The following is a 5,682-nucleotide window of genomic DNA, read 5'->3' as shown; positions in this document are numbered from 1 at the left end:
TTTCTTTCTTTCTTTCTTTCTTTCTTTCTTTCTTTCTTTCTTTCTTTCTTTCTTTCTGTCTTTCAGGGAGAGAGTATACACAAGGAGGGGAGAAAGCAGAGGGAGAGAGAATCTTAGGAGCCCGACATGGAGCTCAATCCCACGACTCTGGGATCATGACCTGAGCAGAAAACGAGAGTTGGATGCTCAACTGTCTGAGCCACCCAGACACCCTAAGATTCTGCATTTCTAAAACGCCTGCCAAATGCTACTGAGTAGCAAAGTCTGCCACATTTTGAATAGCTAAGGTGCCAAGACATGGAACACTTATGGCACTGCTGAGGAGCCCTCTACTAGGAGAGGAGAAGGGGGCCTTCCACGCTGCTTCTCCACACACCTGCACTGCTCTGGCCTGTCAGGGCTTCCAGACCCTCCATGGCAGCAGCCTGGGAATGTAGCAGTGCCAGGGCGCTCAGCAACATCTGGCCTGCAAAGGTTAGAGCTGGGGAAGAGGAAAGAAAATGACAGCTAACCACATGGTCAACTGGTGGTGCTCATAGTATATGTAACATATTGCCCGAAATCCCAAAAGAATTTGGGGAAACTTCAGGAGATTAGGGTCCTGTGTGAACAGATGGGGAAAAGTGACAATAAAATCTGGGCTATTACTTTAATATGACCCCATTTCCAAAATAGTAAATTTGGAAGATAAAGATCTTACTTACACGGACATAATATGAGAGTTGGATAATTTCTAGGTTATCTATAACATCTTTTCATGTAAACATTCCATAATGCTACCATTCCAAAACACAGAACTGGATATGTATGAACAAAATGTTCCTGGTCTTGTGGGTTAAACATTATTAAAAAACATTACCATCTGATCACTTAAAAACAAACTTGCCAATATATAGAAAAAAAAAAAGGGAGGAAAGAAATACATCATCAACATCAGTAACTGTTGTGTGAATATGGGAGCTTTACAGGTGATTTCTTTCTTTTTTCTATTTTTCATATTTTCTCAAGCTTCTATAATCTCTCTCTATATTTTCATTTTGAAAAGTAACCTTAAAACCTTTCTAGAGAATTAACACAATGCTTTTCCCTAATGGAAGCTCCACATACATATTTATGAACATATCATTTGTTTTCTAATTATAAATGTAGTGTATGATCATTATAAAGTATTCCAAAATTACAATATATAATGTAGAAGTGAAAGTCCATGGGGAACACTGTAGTTCCTATATGTATTTTTAAATATAATTTGATCCATAATACCATCATTAAATTTGGGTAACCTAATGAATTGACTTTTGAATTATAGAAAGTGATCAGACTGGTCTATGTGCCCTTTCCCCTGGAATGTGCTGGAAATACAAAGACACTTTTTTTTTAATTAGATAACTCCTCTTAAAGTTTTTTTAAACCTAATTCACACTTTCTGTCCTGTTAGTTCACCTTATCATCTTCCTGATGATTAAGAAAGAAGGCTAATCAAGAAATTTTTATCTTAAAAATAAAATATCTTTAGTGGAGCATTTATTGTGTTCTTTGTGCACATGTTGTCCCTATTCGTTTTCAGTCTCATGAGGAGAGAGCCTACATTTCAGTCATCTTTGTATCTCCCAGAGCATATAATAAAGTGCCTTGGCCCATAGAAAGCACTCAGTGAATTATAGTGACTGAACAATTTGAAAGTAAAAAGGAACCTGAAAGTTTAAAGTTGTTGCTTGTCAAGAAAGGAACAATGGACAGAGCCGAATGAGTGCTTTGCACTTTGGAAAAGCAGATTTCAAAAGTTCCCAAAAATCACGTGGGAGGGAGAAAGCAGGGAATTCCATCATAGGTCTTTGAAAGAAAAGACAATATTTAACAATCCCAGTCACTGAGTGGGTCTTTAAAAAGTGTTCATGGGTGAAAAAGTAAATGAGTGAGGTAATTTATTGAAATAGCTCAATAGTAAGCCTTGACGCTAAGATTCACACATGAGTCTGGTGAGAAAGAAAGGGATGGTATCTACAGAAATCCTTGTGCCTGCGCACATATCCTGCAGCCTCTACTTCCAGACTTAGCATGGCTGTCATATCCTCCAAAACATGTTTTCTGACTTTTACAGTTTGGGTTTAGTATCCCCCGCTTTGCGCACCTTGGTTATAGTAATTCTTTCCACACCTTTGCAACTGCTTGCTTACTTGTATGTCTTCTCTATTAGTGTATGAGCTCCTTGAAAGTAGTCGCTTGGGTCATGACTTGGCCATCATCTAGGAAAGACCAGGACATCGCAGGTTGCCAATAGCTATTCATTCACTATGAAACAGTAAGTAAATGGTCAAATGTTTAAAGGGCAAATACAAAAAGATGGAAGACAAATACATGACGGGAGTGAAAATGTAAAAAAGTATCAGGAAATATAAATTTTCACGTGTGTTGAGGGTTAGGAATATATATATATATATATATATATATATATATATATATATATATTTAAAGCTAACACCAACAAATCTCAAATGTTAATAGAGAAATACAAGCAGCATAGTAGGGACATGACAAGTAGGAGGGAAGTCTAAGTAGTGTAAAAGGGAATAAAAGAGTACCTAGATAATTTAAATCAGGGCACATGTCCAAGTCTAAGTGAACTTTACTCTTTGGGTGAAATAATGATTTCTGGAAGTAACTTAAGAAAAGCACTATTGGTAATATTTAAAGAATAGTGGAGAGAAATGCCAAAATACAACCAAAGGCTTTTATGTCTTGGTGGAAGGATACAAGAATTTGCACTAGATGATGATATAATTACCCCCATCAGCATCTGAAAATCAGAGATGCTGTTTATTGGATTGGGAACCGCTTAGCATAAGGCTCTGGTGACATATTACAAGGCATTATACTCCATCCTATCTTCTTTTCCTTTTATTTTTCTTAAGTCAACATTTTGGGTGAATAGAGTTTGACACTTTAATCACTTAGCATGCATAATGACAGATTAGGGGCCAACAGAACTCAACAGGTAAAATCAAATTGGCTAAAGTTAATATGATAAACTGTAACTAAAGATGAATGTGAAATCCTATGTTTTAGTTCAGTAATTTAATAATCCATAAACAGAAAGAGGGAGAGCTTATTCAAAGACTTAGATTTTTTAATTGGTTGAATTAAAGAGTTGGCAGAAAAACAAATGCAGTTCACTTTTGACCCCTCAGACAGATAATGGCTTATTTTATTGGATAATGATGGAGCTACAGAATTGCTGAGGCCACATGTACAGACAAAACAGGGGGAGCTTCAGTTCTTGGTTTCAGTCTTGATCTCTTTACCTGGAGCTGTTCCTCACAGCACTTAGGTGCTTCCTATGAGCCTCAGCCTGGTCAGCCTTCAGCTTGTGGATGTGTCCCTTAAGAATCAGCTTGTTTTGGGGCACCTGGATGGCTTAGTCGGTTAAGCGTCTGACTCTTCGTTTTGACTTGGGTCATCATCTCACAGTTCACGGCTTCAAGTCACGCATTGGGCTCTGCACTGACAGAGTGGAACCTGCTTGGGATTCTGTCACCTTCTCTCTCTGCCCCTCCTCTGTTCACTCTCTATCTCTTTCTCCAAATAAATAAATAAACATTAAAAAGAAAAAAAAAAAAAGCTTGTTTTTAAACACATTCCCCTTCTCTTTCAGGTACAGGCTGTGATACCTGTGGTGGGGAGTCTTATATTCACCATATCTTCTAAGCAGCCAGCTCTGAATTCTCACCCAGGCTGCATTCTCAGGCATTTGAGAGTGCCCTTTGCATACTCGTGCCCATTATACTTGCCTTTACACCAGGGCAAGGTGTTTCTTCAGCATTGAGCATGGGAATGGGCAGTTACAGGCTTCTGAGTGATCAGCCCATCTTTGATTAGCTTCCAGATCCACTGATAGGAGTTGGCATTGACAATTTCATTTGTCCCACTGAGTTCCAACCAAGACCTTCTTTTTGCCACAGTGAAGGATACTAGAGATGAGCATTTTCTGAATCCTCATGGCTGCTGTTCAGTCTTCAATAAGCAATTCTAGTAACCAGATCACCGAAGATAACCAGTCCTGCTCTTACTATGTACTGACTCATGTTCACAGGGTCTAGCAATCCAACACACACTTACCTAGCACCTCCCAGAAGTGGCTAGCTGGCCAGTGCTGCATGGTAATAAAGACAATCAAGGACTTGAGGAGCTTATCGCCTAGCATCTTATCATATTTTTGTTTAATTCTGGTGCCACACTTTTGAGATGTTGATGAACTATAGCATAACTAGATGCAAGAGAGTTTTATTTATTTCAATATTTGTTTTATACGATAGTAGGATTTATAAATGCTTGAAACGTTGATGAAATTGATGGGTAAAAATTCTTCACAACAATCTTGCCAAGCAGGTGTTTTATTCCTTCTTATGAAAGTGAAAAACAGAGAGGTCAAGTCACCCACCTACAGTCGCGCAGTTAACTAGTAGCAGAGTCTGGGTTTGACCTCATCTCTGTTTGACTCCAAAAACTCGGGCTTTTTCTAATGTGCTATTCATCTCATTGTATTCAAATAAATGCTTTCTTTTTCTGGTTTATTAATGTAAGAATATGAAAAGACTCACAAACCCAGAACTAAAAATAAATATATGGTCAATTAATTTACAACAAAGGAGCCAAGAATATACAATGGAAAAAGGACAGTCTCTTCAACAAATAGTGTTGGGAAAACAGGACAGCCACATGAAAAAGAATAAAACTAGACCACTATCTGACACCATATACAACAATGAACTCAAAATGGGTTAGACACTTGAATGTCAGATCTGAAACCATAAAACTCTTAGAAGAAAACAGGCAGTAAGTTCCTTGACATTGATCTTAATGATGATTTTTTAATCTGACAGAGAAATTAATAGTAACAAAAGCAAAAAAAAAGACAAGTGAACTACATTAACTAAAGACCTCCTGCACAGAAAAGGAAACTACAGCAAAATAAAAAGGCAACCTACCAAATGCAAGAAAATATTTGCAAATCATATATCTGATAAGGGGTTGATATCCAAAATATACAAAGGATGTACACAATTCAATAGAAAAAGAAAAATTGATTAAAAAATGAGCAGAGGATCTGAAATGAGCAGAGGATCTAAAGAAGACATACAGATTGTCAACAGGTACATGAAAAGATACTCAACATCACTAATTGTCAGGGAAATGCATCTCAAAACAACAATGAGATACCACTTCACACCTGTCAGAATGGCTATTATCAGAGAAATAAGAAATAAGAAATGTTGGCAAGATGTGGAGAAAATGGAACCCTTGTGCACTGTTGGTGAGAATGTAAATTGGTGCAGCCACTGTGGAGAAGAGAATGGAGGTTCCTCAAAAACTTAAAAATAGAGCTTCCATATGACCCAGCGATTCCACTTCTGGGCATTTATTTGAAGAAAATGAAAACGCTAATTTCAAAGATACACGCACCCTTTATCTTCATTTCAACGCCATTTACAATAGCCAAGATATGGAAACAACCTAAGTGTCCATCAAGAGATGATTGAATAAAGAAGTTGTGATGTATACATACATTGAAATACTATTCAGCCATAAAAAAAAGAAGGAAATTTTGCTATTTGTGACAACATGGATGAACCTTGAGGGAGTTAATGCTAAGTGAAAAAAGTCAGAGAAAGACAAATAGCATAT

The sequence above is a fragment of the Panthera uncia genome, chromosome C2 (assembly GCF_023721935.1).
Source record: "Panthera uncia isolate 11264 chromosome C2, Puncia_PCG_1.0, whole genome shotgun sequence".
In the NCBI taxonomy this organism is placed as follows: domain Eukaryota; kingdom Metazoa; phylum Chordata; class Mammalia; order Carnivora; family Felidae; genus Panthera; species Panthera uncia.
The sequence above is the reverse complement of the archived record's forward strand: the minus strand, read 5'-3'. Positions refer to the sequence as shown.